The sequence below is a fragment of the Syngnathus scovelli genome, chromosome 1 (assembly GCF_024217435.2).
Source record: "Syngnathus scovelli strain Florida chromosome 1, RoL_Ssco_1.2, whole genome shotgun sequence".
NCBI classification, from domain to species: domain Eukaryota; kingdom Metazoa; phylum Chordata; class Actinopteri; order Syngnathiformes; family Syngnathidae; genus Syngnathus; species Syngnathus scovelli.
The window spans coordinates 16,744,379-16,766,443 of record NC_090847.1 but is presented as its reverse complement, the minus strand read 5'-3'; the positions used below and the strand labels follow the sequence as shown (position 1 = coordinate 16,766,443).

Sequence of the window (22,065 nt, the reverse complement as noted above, 5' to 3'; positions counted from 1 at the left end):
GCACTTGTGTCTTCATGCATGACACTTTCAATCGGAACGAATCATTTTGACATGGGCAGATTGACCACATATGCCGGAAATAGTAGTAGAAGAAGCAGAAACGGTAGCGACTTCTAGACTTGGTCGAGTCTGAATATTCCGATTGGGTTTTTAAATAAAGCATTTTTATTCCGATGAAATTTCTAATCCAAATAAATGCATCCGTGTAGATTTAGCCATTGTTGTGATCCCTCACCGCTGAATGATTGACCTTGGTGAACAGAATATGAAACCTAACGTTTCCACATTTAAGAAGAACCTTCAAAGTTAAATGCTAAATGTTGACTACAGGGCTTGGTAAACATAGTGTAAATACTGACATCCAACTCCATAGCCTGTTTTAATAAATCACTGAGACAATGATGCAAAATATTCATCTTCGTTAGAGGAAACTGCAGACCTTTGTAATTTCAAGCTAAGAGATGAAGAGCGGAAGTTAGTTTAATAATCAAGGTTATCAAGTAAAAAAACAATACAAAGGTAGAAAATGAATAAAAGTGTTGACCAACGCATCACATTTCAGGAAAGAAAACATGATTATTGGTGATGAGTTGTCGTATTGGCAATTGGATAACCGTTGTAAGAGAAAAAGGATGTAACATTAGATAGATAGATTGGAATTGCAGCAATGTATGGAAATATTGAAGAAAAAGCAAAAGGTTTTTCAAAAGTCATCAGGGACTCTCCAGATAGATGGATCCCTCCTTACCAAAGTAGGATGAACGAGTGGGAGAACAGCACTTCAAAGTATCAACTCATCTGAGAGCTTTGTGTGAGTCTGAACGTACAGCACACTGGCAGCCTGCTTCATTAGGTGCTGTAGCAATATGATGTAATCACAACCAAATGAGCACTTTCAGTTTTTTTAGTGATATTAGCGAAAACAGAAGTCCATCAGAACAAGCAAACCAGCACACATTAAGTCTGGAATCAAAACCTTGCACTGTGAGGCCGATGTTTACCATAAATATTTTTTTGTTTTTTCATTATGAGACAGTTTTTCCATTTACAGTAGTGTAGTTTTGTCATTTATAATATATATTTTTTTCATTTATAGTATGTTTTTGTTTTTAGGAATGCTTTTTGTTATCATAAATGTTGTCTGTTAGTTTTTTCATTATTTTCATATACAGTACTATATTTATTCTTTGTTTGTTGCACATGTATTTTCATTTCTTTTCATTTCATTTTTTCATGTATTACCAATGTTTTAAGGGTTTAAAACCCCTTTCCACAAAGTTAATACATTTCTCAGACAGTTCAACTGGGACTCAGAACACGTCTAAAAACAAACAAAAAAATATTTCTTTTTAAAACACAATAGAAACATATTCACAAATGAATCCCAAAGTTCACCTACAGGGTCTTTACCGTGGATGCAAAATTATAATTCAAATTGTCAATGTGCCACTTGATTAATCAATTGTATTGTCCTAATTTTTTTTTTAATTGGTTAGAATATCAGTGCCAGAGAACTTGTCCCCAATATTGCTTCTGTAATTCAACCAAAATTGTATTTGAGCCACAATGCAGGAAGTTGTAAAATAACTGGACTGGAAGTTCAGAAGTCTCTTGGGTGTCTTTGGTGGTACTTTCATTTGGATAACAAGTCGGTGTTCACTTGCTTGCTCAAATCTACAGTAAAGTCTGTGTGGGTGCAGTACTGTGAAGAAAGCATTGCTCTTAAAAGTTGCCTTTATTTTTTTCTTACACAAATCAAAAGTATTTGTAGACATTTATAGACAATTTCATGTGGGATGGGTCACACTATACCTAAAAGAGGGGTGGACTATCTTTTTGGTACTTGTGTGCACAATTTTGAAATACACATTTATTTAGATTGTTAAATAAATAAATAAATAAATAAATAAATAAATAAATAAATAAATAAATAAATAAAGCGACTGGAAGCCACATGGCCAAGACACATGCTGTGAAATGAAGACAGAAAACCATTGGAAATAAATGTATCACTTTATGTTTGTTGGAAATGTAGATCTTTGTATCTGATATTGTTTGGGCCTGTAGAGAAGTCTTTGAAGGCCCTGCCGGCACATCACTGAACAAATCTGTTTCTTTCTATCTAGAGTAGCTACCTACAGAAGCTAGGTGTTGATTTATAATTGTGCTTCTACAATCTCATCTCTACTGACGCTCATACGCACTACTTAGATTGATTGCAGGTACTGTTATATATACTGTATGTGTTAAACTAATTACTAACTAATTACTGTTCGCCGTACTTCCATGTTGTCAGATTTGCATTTAAATTTTGTTCTGATATGTCTATTTCCGCTGCAATCTGATTGGTAGGTATTGGAATAGATTTGGATTTGGACATTTGGAAGATGCTTGATTCTGAGCAACACAAGTATATTTCTTCTGCTTTAAATCATGCAGATATTTTTTTTCATTGGGCCTTCAATTCCAATAAAAAAATAAGTCATTATTTCCGTCACACACCAAGAATATACTTTGCCGAATAACACATGCACACAGTCTCATATTAGCACTGTGAAATGAAAATTATTTTTTTTTTCAGGCAACAGCATTTCATTACAATATTCTGGGAGACAAACACATTTTCACATATACACATGAAAGCTCAGCCCTGCTGGCTGAAGCCCACAGACTCACAAGGTGATATTTCACGTACAACAGGAAGCCAAGACTTTATTAAACCGCTCCTCCTAGCTTGCACAGATAAAATGCAGCTTTATTAAATGCCTTTCTATTAAAGGCTGCCATTGATATATTTCAAAAAAATCAATTTCTTCACTCCATATTTTGTTCATCTCCAACAGGTTGGAGTGCGGTATACCAGCCAATTCTTTTGCACATTCTTTATATTGTGAAACTAAATCCCTAAAAAAAAATAACCTTTTTTTAAACTAAATAAGTAACCAAGTAACTAAGATAACATTCATAATCTAAATATGCTGGCTAAATTGTCATACAACCAAAGTTTAAACTGGCAGCATACCATTACGAATACGTGACCTATCACTGTGTTTGTTTGCTATATGATACATTTACCTGAAATTGCTGAACGAACAACCAATGATTTATAAAGGAAAATCATGAAAATGATCAGGGGTGCCCAAACTTTTGCATACGACTGTATACTATATGCATGTATATGACCTGAATATACTATGTACTATAGCTACTTATATAGGCATATAAATTATGTTTTGGTAAAAGGGTGAGAGCTAAAAAGCTATGCTCCTTCTCACTTGTTTCCAAATGTCTTTTTTTCTTTTCCTCTCTGTGTGTTTATTTTGCTTCCTCAATTTAATTTTAATTTTATGCAAGGACTTTATCTGAGAATAAACAGGAAGCTCTGTATTATTTGAATATTCAGAATACAATTTTCAATAATAAAATAGATAAGAGAATATGCACAAATTATACAATATCATAAAATTCATGAAAAATCAATAAGACGCACTGGACTATGAGCTGCACGGTTCAAAGCTTGTGCAAAAAGTAGGGGCTTTTAGTCGGGAAAACACCGTACTTAAAAAGCTACAGTGCCCTGGGGCAGGCTGCCAGTGCATCACTACGGCCCTTCCTACCACCAAACATTTATACACCAGTGTGAATAACATTGGAAGCAAGGTGGGTGAGGTGTCTTGCTTAAGCACCCAAGGACCCAAGGACCCATGACTTGGGCAGAGCGGGAATCAAACAGCTGACAGTCTGGTTTCTGGAAGACCGCTATACCACTGAGCTACTGCCACCTTCAGAAATGCTCAATAAAGCAGCCCAAATTAGTTTCCTCCAAAGGGGGCCCAGGCTCTCCCTTAGTGAAAGGGTGACAAGTTTGACCATCCGGGAATGGCTAAAAGTAGAGCCTATTGTTTTTCACATTTTTCATCACTACTTCATGAGGGCAATCTAGGCATCATGAATAAACTCAATCTGACAGAAATTCGGTTTTGAAAATCATGTGCATTTGCATGTGCCCCAATAAACATGTCAAGTCGCTCCTCTGATTTAGGTAATGTTGTTTAATTTTCACAGTAGGTAAAACGTTAGCCCTCAATCTAGCAAAAGAAATAGTTAATATTAAAATAATCAGAGATAGATGAAGAGCCTTGAGCTTCAAAGAAAAATAAAGCTGCATTAGCTGCATTTGAGACAATATCAGTCGTCCTGCTTAAAATACAGGTTTATCACAACAGATGATTTTCACCCACAAGGTTTGCTCTCTGTAACATGTGGCGACGGATTTGTTAATGAGGCAATGAAGCCTTCAAAGCAACAACAACAAAAAAAGAAGAAAAATCACCAAAATACCTTTCTTGCATTTCCAACATCTAATCTTTGTGAAGCAGGATTTTCTGCAGTGACAGTAACCCAAACAAATTCACGTAATACACTGGACACACTTTGGCTATCTTGTCTCCCGCTCATATTAGTTTTACTTATTGGTCAAGTTCTGAGTAGTGCAATCTCCAGGGCACTCGACTTGTGAGGAAATTAAAATGTTTATCAAAGCTTTATCTATGAGGGAAATAAAAGTTGCGCCATAAAGGTATCCACATATTGTTATTTACAAACAAAAACACATACCTCAGTGAATAAAGATTAATAACTTTTGTAAAACATCAAATTTGATTCTATGGCAGAAGGGTAGAGTTATCCATGTGAAACAAATCAAGACACAAGACATCAGTTGATCGATAGTTGTAATCAGCTATGATGAAATCAAGGCGGGCAAGCAGGAAGACACACATACAAATGCTTCTTAAATACAATTTCCATCCTTCAGTAATGTGTCCTCTGAAAAGAGCCTTCTCCCTAAGTGAATCAAAATAACTTATGACTTGCTGAGATGGAGGGAGGGAAGTAGAGAGGGGAGAGGGAGAGAGAGAGGGGGAGAAAGAGAGTCTGGGAGCCTGGGATCCTTCAGCTTTGTGCTCTAGTGAGTTACATTGAGTGAGATCTCAATCTGACCATGCTGACATCTTGGGAACTCTCATAGAACCCTCTATTAGCGCTGCACTTAGCATGGTGTATGTGCTGTTGTGGTGAAATGGAATGGTGCACAAGGTGGACATCTGCCATAGTGGCTGATCTATCATCAACTCTGCAGCACGGTTTGACATCTTGGCGCATCTAATAGGAGACATAGTGGCAGAGCGATTTCAGAGTGACAGCAGCAGGGGATGAAAACACTTGAAACAGCATGGAGAAAATGGAGGAAAATGATCTCAATGCATCTTCACGGTGTCCTGAGCTCTGGGACACAAGACAAATGTTGACCTCCTCAACCTGAAGTACACTGAGAAGCGATCTATATTAGGCGGTAGTCTATGAACGAGCCTAAACGCCTTCAGATTCTGCTCATTCCGTTTTTTTCTTTATACTTTATTTCTTCTTCTTTTCCAAAAAAGAAGTAACCCCAAAGCTTTTCATTTTAACAATGCAGCCTTAGGGTTAGGGTTCACAATTTCAAATAAGTCTAATGTGTCCTCATAAAAAGACCTTTGTCCATTAACTTATAAAAAAGATAAAGAATTACAGCACAGAACATTCATTTGTCACTTGGGTTGGCGGGCAGATGCAAGGCCGGAGTTATGGCATCACAATGTTATTGACTGTTATTGCTACACAATTGACTTTGCCATTCGAGTTAACGAATGGTTTTCATCCCTATTTTTTTTTAATTGTTTTGGAACACATCTAGGGACTTTTTATGATGTGATTGCAGACTAAGACTTCCTCCAGACAAGGAACTCACTCCTCTGCATCCAGACTGCAAAAAGATTGCACTCGCATGCCTCTACTGCCAGCAAACACTTTATTTTTGTTGCCTCCTTCATTAGTATGGTGATTGCTAAGGTGGGATTCAGCTATTATTTTTTGGGGGGGCGATAACTTTTATTGACTTGATCCTTACCCAAAACACATTGAATTTTGCATTTTCACTATGCAGAGAGCTCAATATGTGTCCCAGCAGTGTCTGTCTGTCTGTCTGTCTGTCTGTCTGTCTGTCTGTCTGTCTGTCTACCTACCTACCTACCTACCTACCTACCTACCTACCTACCTACCTACCTACCTACCTACCTCTCTCTCTCTCTCTCTCTCTCTCTCTCTCTCTCTCTCTCTCTCTATATATATATATATATATGTATATATATATATATGTTATTATTATTAATATGATTATTATTATCATTATTATTATTTTATTTGTATTATTATTATTGATATTGTAAGATGTTTCCAGCAGAGTAAAGAGAAATAAATTGATAACAGTATTAGTAGTAGAATAAAAATGTTTTAAAGTATACCCACTTTTGTATGAAGAGAATAAATAGGAGAGTGTATTCTGTAGTTAATGATGAGTTAGTAAATTGTTTCCTTCAACTCTGTTGTCTGAAATGACACATTCCCAATCTGGAGCGCTATTGACAGGCATTTAAAAATTTGACACATGCAATAGCTTCATCTACAATGCAAGTGATGCTAAATCACGGTGCTAAATTCCAATGCACTAACCCCCGGAGGTCTAATCCGATTGACAGCTCTGTCTCTACAGATGTCTATTTGCAGATAGATATCAATGTATATTGATGTTCTTACTCTCTCTATGCATACAGCACTTCAGCATTCTGTGTTGCCAGGTAGACTCTTTTTTTAAAGCACGGGTCACAGAAATAATAAGAATTAAAAAAGGAAAAAAGGAAACAAAAATGAGGATAGAAAAACTCAATGGGTCAAAGTTGCTTGTGTTGGATAATGAGCAATGATTGTGAAAATAGCACAGAACAGAACTACTGTAGAACTAGATGAGTCCACAGTTATTGTTGTTTTACCACATTTCCGTATATATTTATTGAGCGTGATGATGCAGTGAATATGGATGGAGCTGCCAGTTACTAGCTCTACTTTGTGTAGAAACTTGTAGACTGAGATCTATCTTTGATAACATGACAAACAAAATGATAGTGCCTCTGATCTCAAAATCCACACATTTAAGATTATAAATTATAAAGATAGCAAATCAGTTCACTGGGTGTTAGTATTCCATATTAAAATCTCCAAAGGCATGTTTTTTTTTTTAACAAGTTTTTAACAAGTTTATTTTGAAACTTAAAATGTGTGTTAGACATTTGTTGGGGAAAAAAACAAAAACATAAGACACCCTGCTGGTCTCAGAGACTGTTGGTATTTATTTTGCGTATTTCTTTTGATACTGATGGGATCAGTCTTATCGCCGGCATCAGCAAGGTTTGGTATTTTGCATCATCAGCCACCATGCACCTACAAAACCGACTTTATCTCATCTCTGTGTTGACATCAGCAGTCTGAGCTGTCCTCTCGGTTCCGCTCTGACTGCTTCCTTGCACAGCATAGGGCTAAAGCACAATGCCCTACGATGGCAAGAACACACTGCACATGTAGCTCATAAAAAAATGCCTCAACAAATAACTCAAATTATTACGCAGATATTTTATGATAGACAATGTTGAAATGCTGAGACACCATACAGCACAGTGACTGCTACAAAAAAAGTCTTTCATAATGTTATTAATCCATTTTAGATGCTTACAAAAAAGAAATTAAACCAGACCGACCTTTTTACAAACATTGATTTAGTGGTGTTGAAAAATAAATATAGAAATAATCGTCTTATCTAAATAACTAATAACTCCCTCAGTGGATGATTATAAAATCAGTATGTTCCCTGCAATGGACGGACGGACGGACGGACGGACGGACGGACGGACGGATGGATAGCAAGATGGATGGATGGATGGATGGATGGATGGATGGATGGATGGATGGATGGATGGATGGATGGATGGATGGATGGATGGATGGATGGATGGATGGATGGATGGATGGATGGATGGATGGATGGATGGATGTTTTGTATCCAACACTGCATGCTCATTGAGTCATACTAAAACTCAGATAACATAGATAGATAGATAGATAGATAGATAGATAGATAGATAGATAGATAGATAGATAGATAGATAGATAGATAGATAGATAGATAGATAGATAGATAGATAGATAGATAGATAGATAGATAGATAGATAGATAGATAGATAGATAGATATACTCTTTTCCGATGAGGACCATAGTCTCAGATTTGGAGGTGCTGATTTCCATCACAGTCGCTTCACACTCTGTTGCAAACCGCTCTAGAGAGAGTTGGGACTCACGGTTTGAAGAAGCCAACAGTACCGCATCATCAACCAAGTCCAATTTTACAAAACAACTCATAGTTTTTTTTGTACAATTGCCTCAAGCAGTCTCCAGTTCTTTTTTGATTCCTGTATCACTCACAACTTATGCTCCCGCGGGCTGATGTATTTTCTTCTCCTGCGTGTTTGAATCCCATATCTGGTTACAGCTCGTTTCCAACCCTGCCAGGCTTGAACAGTTATCCACTAAACCGATGTCTTGCACTCCTGGTCCTTTGTGTGGTGTGCAACAAAAAAGATACAACAAAGTGTGAAATGAATTTCCCTTAAGGGGTTATAATGAACGAAATAAGTGAAATCAAATTTTCTGGCTGCAAAAATTCTATTCACAGATAAGCAAAATTAAAAGTTAGGAACTCCATGGAGTGTGAGTACCAGGAATGTAGCTAACAAGAAAATGAATGGCAGGCACTGCTGAGACGAGTATTGAAGTTGTATCAATCGCAAATGAACTGCTGTTTGGCTGGTCTGGTTGGTTAGGACAGATTAAGATGGTCTGATGTATGTGACTGATCTGGTACAATATATTTAATAAATATTTTCTACTTATATATGATAAGAAATGAAGCAGTGTTTGGACAATCAGACTGGAGTTCTGTTGTAGATTAACTTGTGGTGGTTGTACAACATAGAATAGATTACAGGCAATGTTTAGGGGACCATTTTAAATGAAAAACAACAAAGACTTTTTGAAAAGAATGAATACACTGCTGTCGCTGGTGGTGTATAAGTACAATCGCCTGACTTGTACGTGGGCAGAGTGGAATGGATTTCCGCTGATGTGGGTGTGACCAATTGTTCGTAGATGTGTATATATATATATATATATATATATATATATATATATATATATAGAGAGAGAGAGAGAGAGAGAGAGAGAGAGAGAGAGAGAGAGAGAGAGAGAGAGAGAGAGAGAGAGAGAGAGAGAGTGTGGGGGAGACATGTGACAATATGCGACGTGTGATTGTCTGGCAACCGGTTCAGGGTGTCCCCCGATGACGGCTGGGATAGGCTCCAGCATGCCCCGCGACCCCCGTGGGGGCAAGCAGTATAGAAAATGGATGAATGGATATATTCCATGCTCTCTAGCGGCCAACAAGAAACGCCACGTGTTGGAAATTTCAATACAGTAGTGTTTACATCTTGAAATAATACATATAGCGTTTCTACATTTTTGCTCTGGACAGCATCTCCCAGGAATAACGGGGCATCCCTGTAATATCAAAAGAAAGTGGCACTCAGTCACACCTGTTGAATCATTTCTTGGCACTTTCCGCAGCCTTTTTTCCTGCAAGCTTTTGTACTCACAATGGAATTTTTTCTGTAATCATGACTGCTGCTGTGTGAATCCCCTCGGGCTAGAGCAAATGTCATAGCAATATGTGCGCGGAAACACACACACACGCACACGCACACACGCACGCACGCACGCACGCATACGAGTGTGTATACTCACCATTTACACAAGATGCTCTGAGGTACTGAAAGATGGTACTATTTGATTTCACATAAATCGGTACTCTGTAGTACCTACCCAAATCAGTCAGTACCAAAAAAAAACATGGACCTTGTTGCCCATTATACATTGCTACTCATTACATCTAGCATTTTACTAGCAGTACTGGAAGAGTGAGTGTTTGTCAACTTTTGCAGTTTTTACCTCACTCCTAACATTAAAATTTAAACCCAGAATATTTTGATTTTGTAGCAGACGTGCTTAACGCTATTTCAGCATGCTATACAAAAATGCAAATGAAAACAAATAGATCCCCTGTCATTATGTGACGACTGTCATTTTCCGTTTGGATCTTCTCTGTCTCCTCGGGTCCCAAGGACAAGAAGTGTTTTCTGCATTGTTGAGTACTCTGGCTGTCTGCTGGCCTTCGTTGAGGAACAGCATGACACCAGGGTGAAGAAAAGGGCAGAAAAGATTGCCAGTGACCCTTTATATCTATTTAGCCATCTGTTCAAGAGCTTTTAGTTCAGAAATGACATCCGGAATCATCTGCACTCACGGTGGATGTTCATACTTTCAATACAAAGAACTACTTTCTGTTTTTCTCAATCTAAAAATGTGTTTATGTGCAATGTTTTGCATGTGCATGATTTCACAGTATACTGTCATAAGAGCACATGTGGAAGTAGACTTTGGCAAGATTCCAATTGGGAAATATATAGTATATCATGTAGTTTTCAAATGTGAGTGATTAATTTCCTGCTTCTGATTCTTCTCATTGATTCAAATTTTATGTTGTCCTGTCGCTATAGCTACCAATGTAAAGTTAGACAAAGTGCTTAAAAGCAGAAGGCTTGTTGGTAGGCATATTGCGTAACCAACACAGAGAATGCTGATAAGCCTTCTGTTTGTACCTACTTATGACTTTCCTGTCTTAAAAGGTCAGTTATGGTAAAGACCTGCAGCCGCTGATAGCCACTGATACACGGGATTGTTTAAAAAAAAATGTTCTTCTCTTTTCTAAAAAGGGTTAGTGCTTACAAGTGATAACAAGGCTTCGTCTTATGAATGAATGTGTATCATAATTACCACAACATGCTGTTAGTCATTTCGTAGTTTCATGTGATTATTGCTTTTAACTTATGATCTTAAGTGAATGTGTGAAATACAAAGTAGCCTTGGACTGCCTCTGAAAACAAATTTAGTGTCATAGATTAGTGGGCAGATTTGGGCCAATTTAGAAAATGGATGGTGTGTGTTTATTTGATGAGCCTATATAAACTCTCCTTGGTCTCATTTTCAGAAGCGCATAGCTAAGACAATTTCTTCCTAGTTGTTGATACCAACATCATAAAAGTGTCTGCTTCAGAGTGACGTTATCCGGTGCTTTTATTTTAGTCTGGAACTAAGAGGGGCTTTTTTATCGGTGCTTGGAGAAAATAGACTCAGCTGTGAGTTGCAAGAAGACACTGTGGCCATTTGTGGCAACATGTAGAACAATGGTTCTTAACCTGGGTTCGATCGAACCTTAGGGGTTAGGTGAGTCGGTCTCAGGGGTTCGGCTGAGCCTCCACTGCGGAGGTTCGAACACACCTGTCGTGTTTATTCGTGATGATGCATAGTTGAACTGGTCTCACAAAGGCACACTGATTTGCAGGCATGTAATATGTTGTGAGTTCATGCATTGTGTTGATTTCGAACAAGATGATGTTCATGCACAGCTCATTTTGTGCACCAGTTCTATGTCTTAAACTTGAAAAAAATAATTTTATTTTTCACGAAAGAGGGGGGGGCGGCTCGGTGGCGCACTGGGTAGCACGTCCGCCTCACAGTTAGGAGGGTGCGGGTTCGATTCCACCTCCGGCCCTCCCTGTGTGGAGTTTGCATGTTCTCCCCGGGCCCGCGTGGGTTTTCTCCGGGCACTCCGGTTTCCTCCCACATTCCAAAAACATGCTTGGTAGGCCGATTGAAGACTCCAAATTGTCCCTAGGTGTGAGTGTGAGTGCGATTGGTTGTCTGTCTCTGTGTGCCCTGCGATTGGCTGGCAACCAGTTCAGGGTGTCCCCCGCCTACTGCCCGATGACGGCTGGGATAGGCTCCAGCACGCCCGCGACCCCCGTGGGGACTAAGCGGTTCAGAAAATGGATGGATGGACGAAAGAGGGGTTGGGTGAATGCGCATATGAAACTGGTGGGGTTCGGTACCTCCAACAAGGTTAAACACCACTGATGTAGAATCTGGACAGCACATTTTTGGAATTGAGAAACGCGATGCCTTCAGTGAGTGAGGAGGAGAAATTCAGAGGTTTCATAAATAGTTGTACAGAGACTAGACTGCCTGCTCGCATCACAGCTACTTCTTAAAGAACAGACTGGGAACCAAACCATCATTGGGTTTGTGGGGGATATCTATCAATTCATCAGTCCGTCCATCTGTCCGTCCAACCCTCCTGCCTCCATCATGATCAAAAGAACATATTCGTGAATCAACTCACCTTAAAAGCCAAATTATGACTGATGGTTTTCTGCCATTCAACAGTTTACCTCACTTACTCCATCTTCAATGCAACTAATACTTTCAAACGACAGCAACACAAAAGGCTAAATCTAAGATCAGCACTTGAGACTGACACTGCTTTCCCAGTTGCTTGCAGAAACATTTATTTACTACCTTGGTAGATCTAAAAAAAAGGTCTTTCACCCTTAAGGTGAAAAGCTCTTTAAAACGGAAGTATGGCACTGATGCTCTTGTGTAATACTGTTTTTAGGATACCTTAACTCAAGACATTCTAAAGGCGTGGCAGCAATGACCATTAATGCCTCACAAAACAGCTAAATAGAAATAAGTCTGTGAGTAGGGTACCCAGTAGGGAGAGTCACTGATTTTGATGTGCCATTGCAGTGTCTGAAGGGTTACGCTGTTGATAATATCAGCCATCTCTCAGTCGACAACAGCTTGAGGAGAATTCCTGACATGCTGCAGAGTCTAAAGCAGTGGGATTGATTTGTCATTGACATCGGTAGAAGCATAGCCATCATTTCAGAAGTGGTGGTGGGTTGGGCATATTACTCAGGAGTAAACAAACTTTTATGAGGAGATTATCATCCTCTCACATTCTCTCTCTTCTCTGTAGTGGCCCAAGTGTCAAACAATGACAGCAAAGCATAAGTAAACGGATAATTAAATGCACAATGGCAATAGTGAACACAAACACATTTGTGAAACATTTGATTGGCTGGCGACCATTTCAGGATGTATCCTGCCTACCGCAACTCTTGTGAGGATGTGATTCTGAAGATGAATGAATGAATGGTCTTACAAATAAAATGAATGCTCACATATTGATAGTGAAATGTTTTTGAACCTTTTTTATTTTAATTTTTACAGTCTCAGCCTCTCAAATGTTATTAGTCTGAAAGTGAACACTTCTTTTTACAAAATCATTTTCACTTTTAAGCATAGCAAAATGTGCATGGCCATGAACTGCCTTAGAAAACAGTTTTGCTCATTTTCTAATGTTGTTTTGAATCTGGCAGCACGGTGTAGCACCGGTTAGCACGTCCGCCTCACAGTTCAGAGAGTGCGGGTGTGATTCCACCTCCGCGGCCCTCCCTGTGTGAAGTTTGCATGTTCTCCCCGAGCCTGCATGGGTTTTTATCCGTCCTCCAGTTTCCTCTCACGTCCCAAAAACAAGGATGGTAGGCTAATTGAGCACTCCAAATTGCCCGTAGGTGTGAGTGCGAGTGAGGATGGTTGTTCGTCTGCCATGGAATTAGCTGGCCAGGGTGTCCCCCGCCTCCTGCCCGATGACTGCTGGGATAGGCTCCAGCACGCCCGTGACCCTCGTGTGGACAAGTGGTACAGAAGATGGATGGATGGATGGATGGATGGATGGATGGATGGATGGATGGATGGATGGATGGATGGATGGATGGATGGATGGATGGATGGATGGATGGATGGATGGATGGATGGATGGATGGATGGATGGATGGATGGATGGATGGATGGATGGATGGATGGATGGATGGATGTTTTGAATCCAACACTATGCATGCTCATTGAGTCATACTAAAATTCAAACTGAAACCTGAAATTAATTTCCCCAACCAGGGGACCACAAGTGCAGTGACAAATCATCATGGATCTGATTGTGCAAAATTTGTGATGAAATTATAACTAATTACGATTATGTATTTTCTCATCGGTCTATCACTTGGCAGACAGACCAATTAAATGCTCTTGATGGGAGACGGAACAAACCTGTTGTCATTTGTACAAAGGAAAAGTACTGTTTTCCACATTCTGTTCAATTAAACAGGACCAGATTTCCAAATAAGTGCATTTGTGAGCGAGATCATTTCAGTATTCATTATTTTTGTGACATTATTTGCTCGTGTGATTTTTCTATAGTGTATGTATAATGGCTAGATATTTTATTATGCGTTCTAACCTGTAGCTTCTCAAAAAGCATTATATTGTTTTAATGGCTGTAAATATGATTAAAGATCTGAGGGGACATATTGGCAAAGTATGTATCATATCACTTGGGAGGAAATGCCTTGATTGCCTACCCTGTTGAGACGTCTATCGTCTTGAGCAGTGCAGACTTTCAACTCTCACGGCAGGACTCTTTGTAACCAAAAGGGGGCAGCACAGTGGCACTTTTCAAGCTTAAAAACCCACGTATGGCTCTCAAACTCTCTTTTATATCCCCTCATTTGCTCTGTGGCTCCTGGCGACAGAATTCTGGTCATTTATCATATTAAATGATCAAGAAAGAGAAGAAAAATGTTTCCTCTTCACTTTCTGAAACGATTCGACTGTGCAGGATTGTGGTGCTGAAAAGACAGCGCTCTTCACGCGGTGGTGGGGATGCTTCGCGTCTTCGAACACAACGATCACAAAATTTGGATGTAGAGAGCTTAAAATGAAACTATAAATACAAACTATCGTTCGGTTATTTAACTCAGTTTGGATCAGAACCCCCACTAGACCTGAGAGCGAGGGGAGGTGGAGGAGGAGGAAGAGTCTGAGAAGGAGGGGGAGGAGGAGGAGGCGCATTCCTCCACAGGGGAAAAGTGGAGTTGATCTGTGACATAAGCGTAGTGGCCCCTTTCTCACATCTTCCTCGTCCTCTCATCATCCCGTAAGGTCCGATATGACCGAAAGAGAAGATATCAACACTCATTTCTCTTCCTCCCTTCTGCTCCCATCTTTAGAAGAAGAAAGCTAAAGAAGTGACTCGAGGCTTCTAACAGCTTTTCCCTTGCAGGAGATTATTCGAAAGACAGCTTCAAGCACAGAATGGAGTGAAGAGGAGAAGACTTTTACATAATTTTACAAGCATCTCTTCGTGGATTTAGGAAGAAAAATATATTTTGAAAACGATGACAGCACGTTTAAAGCAATAGAACTTGGGGGTTGTCATGGTTCGACGTATTTTTGGAGTGTTCGGAGCGATGTCAGCGCGCACTTTTGCGTGAAACAAGACTCCCCCCACCCGGAACTGCATTTTGACATTTTGGAATATAACGGAGGGAAGTGACTACGACTCTTAGAACACGTTGCTCGTGTATTGACTGCTAGTTAATTAGCCTATCAATAGATTTCAGCTGCTCAAATGAGGAAGTAATGAGAACGATTACGCATTTAGAATGACAAGCACAAAGTTTTTTTCTCCCAAAATTAGTTTCAGCGCTCTGTCCGATCATCCATCAGTATTTTTCTCATGCAAAATCCTCCGTGCATTTGGGCTGCGTAAAAGTGGACCGACTGCTCCAGCGTAATGCGCGGGCAACGAAGGACCGACCAGTGTCACTATCATATTCAAGAGAAGAGTGGGAAAAAGGGAGAGGCTTTACAAAGAGATTTTTGGAACCCAGAAAGTTCTGTCAGAGGTTCCTAGTGCCTCTTTGGGAGAACGGGGCGAGAGGACGCGACCTTCTGGAGTGGTAACGTTTGGCTGCAGCGGTGAAAAGAGAGGAGGGAGGTTGGATTATTAAAAAAAAAAAAAAAAAAAGAAGATACTGCCCAGGTCAAGATTTTAATTCTCATCCGTTTGGGGACTCGGCTTGCAGCTCTCACATAGCAGGTAAGAGGTTTCCATTTTACGCGTGGCTCACATGTGGGCACCGCACTTGGCAAGTTGTGTGTGTGCGCCCGCCTGTGTGTGGAAGGCTGAACGTGTATGTCCGTGCGTGTGCGGTCGGGTTCAAGTGATAACGACCGACAACGTGAGCATACGTGACAGACACACGAACGTGTGTCCGTGTACGCGCCTGTTTGTGCATTGAGCGAAAATCAACAAAACTGGGATTACATAGCTCAGACTGGTATATTAAAAAAGACGCACTTGTCACTTCCTCATGACCATTTTGTACCCACGCTTTCTTTAGTGCCCAGCCCTCGCTGAAAGGTTCAAATAGATTGCTCAGATTGCTCCAATTTAATTAACATTGTCAAATATTATGCGTATATAGGGGCAAGATCTAGGCGTAGATGTGTGAGGGGGAATCTTTCTGGGTGTCATATGCATGTTGTGGGCCCCTGTGAAGTCCAACGTCAAGTCAAGTCAAGTTTATTTGTATAGCCCTATATCACAAACAGTCTCAAAGGGCTTCACATAGCCAAAATTGACAATTATTCTCAAAGCATCCCCTGATCTTAAGCTCCCAAAAGGGCAAGGAAAAACTCAAAAAAACCCTGCCAGGGGAAAATGAGAAACCTTGAGAAGGGACCACAGATGGAAGGATCCCCTTTTCAGGATCACCAGGTTGTAATGGATGCAGAGAGCGCACAAGTAATACATAATATGAAAATCAACGTTGCCTTTCGTGCCCATCAATAGTGGGTGCCCAGATGCCCCTGAACAAGATGCATTTTGTGTGTTTACCAGCAGGATACTGCACTGCATCACACAGTGAGAGCTGTTCCTAATATTCAGTCCCTTACGTCGCTTACTTTACATACCAACACATTCCTCAGTATGATGCTGTGCGGTGATGTATAAACTACTATATAGAAGTTTTTGCCCCATACCAAACAAAAAGACCATTGTTTTACTGTACAGCTGTAGACATCTACAAAGATGCTGAAAAACAACTAAAAATACTGTTTATGCTGTTTTCTATTCAGTCAACTAGGAGTGAGGACAAAACAGCTTTTTGGGGATCGACTGTATAATTTTGCCATTTGTTCAAGTCATCCAAATACAAGCGCTGTTTGTCTGAGTGCTTTACAGCCCAGCAGGTGTTTTCTCTTCCTCCTTCCCACTCTCTCCATGTCCTCTTCTCTGTATGAGCATTAGAGGGAGTTTCTGTTCAGAGAACAGAAAGAGTGTGTTAGTCATGCAATAGTGTGTAGACATGTTGAGTGTATGTAAGAGCAGAGAAGACAGATGTGTGTTACACAGACATCTGACTCTGCCACAGCTACTCATACAAGGGGAGAATTCATAGGGTTTAACGATCAGCAGCAAGGTGCAGTCAGAATGCAAGCATGCTTGGAAGCCTTGCATGCAAGGGCGCTGGGAGGTTACAAGGTGTGTGCGTGTGTGTGCGTGCGCATGTGTACATGCGTGGTTTAAGATGGTGTCATAGATTTGTCCAGTAAGTAAATAGTAGTAATTTTGTCCGTCCGTTCATCCATCCATCAACTTGAATTATTGCTGATGTGAACTGAGCTTTTGTTAATGCTGAATTGGTGCTAGTTGTAAACGTTTGAAGCGTTTATGTCTAAAAAATTTAAATCACCTCAATGACTCAGAACACAACGATAATCGCTCATCTCAAAATTGTACTAGTTAAAAAATATGGAGGTGGAATCAAGTGAAGAGGATGTTCTAGATGAAAGAAGTCCAGATTGTGGGAATACACATGAAATAAAAATTGAAAAAAAAGAAACAATTTGATAGACAAAAAACAGGGAGGGAAGTAAGTTTGAACGGAAGGTAGTTCCACAACAGAAAGGATGAGATTGAATGAAGATACAGAAGATGCATTTGAAAACTGTCTGGCGGAGTGTCATGATGACCTCGACAAGACGGAGGAGGGCAATGAACAGCTAAACGGTGGCTTTGAAGGGTCAGCAAGGCTAAATACTGGATAGACAATAGATCTACACAGTACTACAGGTCACAAATTGTTGTCTTGACCCCAGCATTATACGGTGGAAGAAACTCCGTTAAAGCTTGCATATGTGAACTTAGCGTGTTCCCAGCCAAATCTAAATTTCACCCAATTTTTACTTAACGTCAGCTAATTTTCCCGTAGTGTCTTCTCCCTCATTCTCCAACTTACTGTGGTTGACAAATTGACTAGCTATCTTTCAAATGTGTCTTCCTTTAAGTAAATTTATACAGTTTGTAGTTTTTAAAATAAATAAATAAATAAATACATACATACATACATACATAAATAAATAAATAAATAAATAAATAAACAAACAATAGGGAAGTTAAGCAATAATACGAAATAACAGTTCACTATTTGCAGCCTCACTAATTCAATTTATCAGATATAGCTTGCAGATTATTCCCATGATTTTGCAGTTATTCACGCAGACTGTTACTGCAGCGCAATAAGTGCAAGCCCGGAGGTCCATTAAAGATGTCCAAAGTTTAAGATCATTTCACCCATAATTAAGGAACCTAATATGCAATATACTTGCTGCAAAATACAACTGGCTTCAGTTCTAAAACTGCATGCCCAAAATCACAAACATAATTTTAGTACAGCTTTGCTTAAATTATTCAGCATTAAATTAGTTTTTGATAACCAAAACCGCATAGTTATTAAAACCCCAGCACAAGGAGACAGACATGTTCAATGTCACATCCTTTCTTCGCTGGCTAGTTCATTTCGCTGTCTGTTTGCTCAGGTTCGCCCCGCCTCAGAAATGCGTTTGATGAGACTATTCATCAGACTCAAATCGCCTGAAATGGTTATTTATCCTTATTTTATGTACTTTGAAACTCCAAGGCACCTTATTGACATATTTAATGTTGTAAATGTTTTTTGACATTATATTTACAAATGCTGGGCTTCAATAAAAAAACAAAACGGCTTTCTTTTTTTGCTGTGTCCTATGTATCTCAACAAATTCAAAATGTATTTTGTTCAGTCATGATGCACAATGGACAAGAGTGATGATTCACTCCCATCAAAATGTGACATTTTGTGTCATGCTTGAGGAAAGGATCAAAGCTTCTTCGTATTTTGTCACAGTAAGGTTCTTAAAAAATTGTCAATGGTATTTTCGCAGAGGCAGCTTGGCATTTGATGGAGGGGATTTTCTTTTTTATTTTTTATTGTATAGTATTTTAAAACACATTTATATTTCCATTCGAGGCTCTGTAATTCAAGCTGCCTACACGTTCAGGAATATTCTTAAAAATATTTACTTTCCTGGCTCCGGGATTCAAAAAAGCTATATATCCATAAACCAGTATTTGTCGGCTCCAGTGCATTTTGGCCAGTCTGAACAACTGAAAAAGCAACGTAAGCTGACTGGGTCGTGCATTATCTGTTCAAGACGCATCTTGGGATCCATCCTTTCACAGACTGAATTCAACACTGAACAGAATTCATAAATATAACTTTCTGTCAAATATATTGACTATAAAAACTAAGTTTGCCCTCAGTCAGCAGGTACGGGCTTCGGCTCACTCGTCGTTGTGGGAGTGCATCTATTATTGCAACATGAAAAGTAAATGGAACTACACCACTTCTAAATTAGTTTCTGCAACAAATGATAGCAATGTCCTTAGGGAGTGTTCTGGCACCTGTAGGTCAGCTCACAGCAATGTGGAGGACAAGCTGAGTTCAGAATGGAGCCCTGCAGCTGATAAGGACTTGGTGATTCACTATATTCTCTGTCAGAAGGGTGGCTATCTGCTGACACAGCGACGATACAGCACTTGAAGGTTGATGAATGCTGAACGCTGATTCATTGCTAATGATGTTTATATTTAGCTTTCATCCTTGTCAGTGTTAAGTGGATATACTTTGATTGTTTTGTCGGACGACCACCTACAATATATAGTTGCTGGAAAGGCACTACTAACGCAGGGTGGGGGTGTCGTTTAATGCTGTCCAGCAAACATCGCTTTGTGTCACTCATGGCATCCCCCAACAGTAGACAGACTCCCTGGCAGCGATGGCCTTCTTGGCAGTCACAGTGTCTGGAGTGCAACTATTATAACTGTCCTTGTGTTAGTCATTCTGGTCACAGGCCTTTTTCTCAATTTACTTGACAAAAGAGGAAACGTGCTTAAATGCGATTGGATCCCTGAGTGAGAGGACATTTTTCATCTGCATCCAGAGTTAGAGACGTCGCAAAAACCTTGGCAATGGAGCAGAACACCAAAGGATTTTATCTTGCTGGCGGCTATTTCAGTTTCAACTTTTCAACTTCCATTTATAAAGCTTGAAAGGCAATTGTCATAGGGAAGCGACATTGTCTTCCGTTGGCGCTATGTAATTTGTTAATCTTACAAATGTGAATTGATACAGTATGTTTATTTTTAAAAATGTAAATGATATGTTCTAATAATCCAAGCTCTAACAATGGAGGCTTTTAGGAGCTTTCAAAAGGAAAACAGCCAAGATATTTACGGTGGGGTATTAAGTGGTGGTTTTCATTCAGTCATCATAAATACCGATGGTTGAAGGATTTTAATCAGTGCTAATTATTGGTTGATTGCAGCAAGTATGCGCTGTCACGGCTACTTATGTTTCGTTGTAAATTTAGAACAGAATACGTTATGTTAGGGCTGTCATAAGCAAATAATTTTAAAATTGATTATGCTATACACAATTTAACATTTTATTGTGCATTAAAGTGTATTACAAAACCATTTTTAAAATGATTCACATTTTTGTTGTTGTTTACTATGTGTAGTTTAGCATAGAAAAGACAACTAAGTAAAAAGCGGGATTGATGTTGTGTAGGTTACTACATAGGACCCCAATGTAGAGACCTGAAGTCTGGAGTTATTTAAAAAAAATAATAATAATAAGGTTGATTTTACATTTGGGGCTTGGCAGGCTGTGCTGACAGGAGGCTGGCTGGCATGCTGATTGGAGCAGTCACGTGAAGCAATGCAGGGCCTGAGCAGCAAGCGAGACAAAAAGTTCAGAGACAAAGATCAGAATTCAGAGAAAGCGCCAACAAAACTGACCTTCCAAACAGGAGTGTTCACCAAGAGAGATGGCACAGGTATAGAGTGGCAGATTGAGGAGAACCAAGTTGTTGATTTTCAAAGTAAAAGCAGATGCTTGCAAATGTTTTTTTGATTAGATGAAAAAGATAATCATCCTGCTTTCATGAAGTACTACAGAAATTAAAGAATAAAGACTGGTAGGACTCTGAAATCTGAGGATTTGGACAATTTTAAGTGGCTGAAAATGATTACTCCATTATTGAAATAGTTGTCGATTAATTTGATAACGGATCCATTGTCAAATTGATTTAATTTTGACACTTCTACACTACACAGTACAGTGTACAGTACAAAATTGAAATATACTGTACCTGATAAGAATTCCAAAGAGCTGTCCTCTACTTCCTTTATGTGCCCCCTCCCCTTTCATCACGGTGACTCTCCAGTACACCCCTCAGCAAATCTACCAGTGTCTGTAGCCTCTTCTTAGTTGACGTAACATTCCCTGACAGCCTAGTCCCTATGGATTGTGATCAAATGGAGTAATAGTGTACACAGCAGCAACAGCAATCCCAGCTTGCTACAACAGCAGCCGTAATATGGCAAAGATCAGCGTCTTGCCAAAATGATTTGACATGTTTCTGTGCTGATTCTACTTCATTACACGGAAAAAGCACAGAAGTGGGTAGCCTTAAAGCAGTGGAACGGTTGAGGTTTGTGCAAGAATATATTCAAACAAAGCATCAATTTAGAATAAAAACTCGTACGTTACAGCTTCATGGTATATCTTGAGCTTTTTGGTTCGTAGTTACATACATCCTTCATTACCTGCTGAAAATATGATTGATTGCATTATTACTTTATCGAACATAACGATAAGCATCAAAAAATAACCATACAATCGAGTGAAAAAAGTCTATATAGTTTACTCCACAATTAATAATTGAGAATTCACAGACTGAGAATACCGTTATGACCACAACATACAGACACAGCATACAAATGCTGTATCCAAAATTTTGCCCATACAAAAATACCCATGTTCAGTTTTTATTGACACCATCAGATAGATATTCATTCGACAATTTGTTCATCATTGTTGTTGAAACGTTTTGGTTTGCTTCACAATGAGAGATGTTCCCAATTTTTGTTTTTTGTTCATTGGGGTACCGGTTTA

General features: G+C 39.4%; 1 protein-coding gene across 2 annotated transcripts in view; it reads left to right on the top strand.

The window, feature by feature from the left end:
* Nucleotides 1-14,767: 14,767 nt before the first annotated feature.
* The window catches only part of il1rapl2 (interleukin 1 receptor accessory protein-like 2), a 209,901-nt gene continuing 202,603 nt past the window's right edge, over nucleotides 14,768-22,065 (top strand). Inside the window, exon 1 of one of the 2 annotated variants that reach the window (XM_049718946.1) lies at nucleotides 14,768-15,818. The gene's annotated coding sequence lies outside the window, so the exon portion shown is untranslated. The remainder of the gene's footprint in view (nucleotides 15,819-22,065) is intronic. The other variant, XM_049719029.1, reaches the window with a different exon arrangement.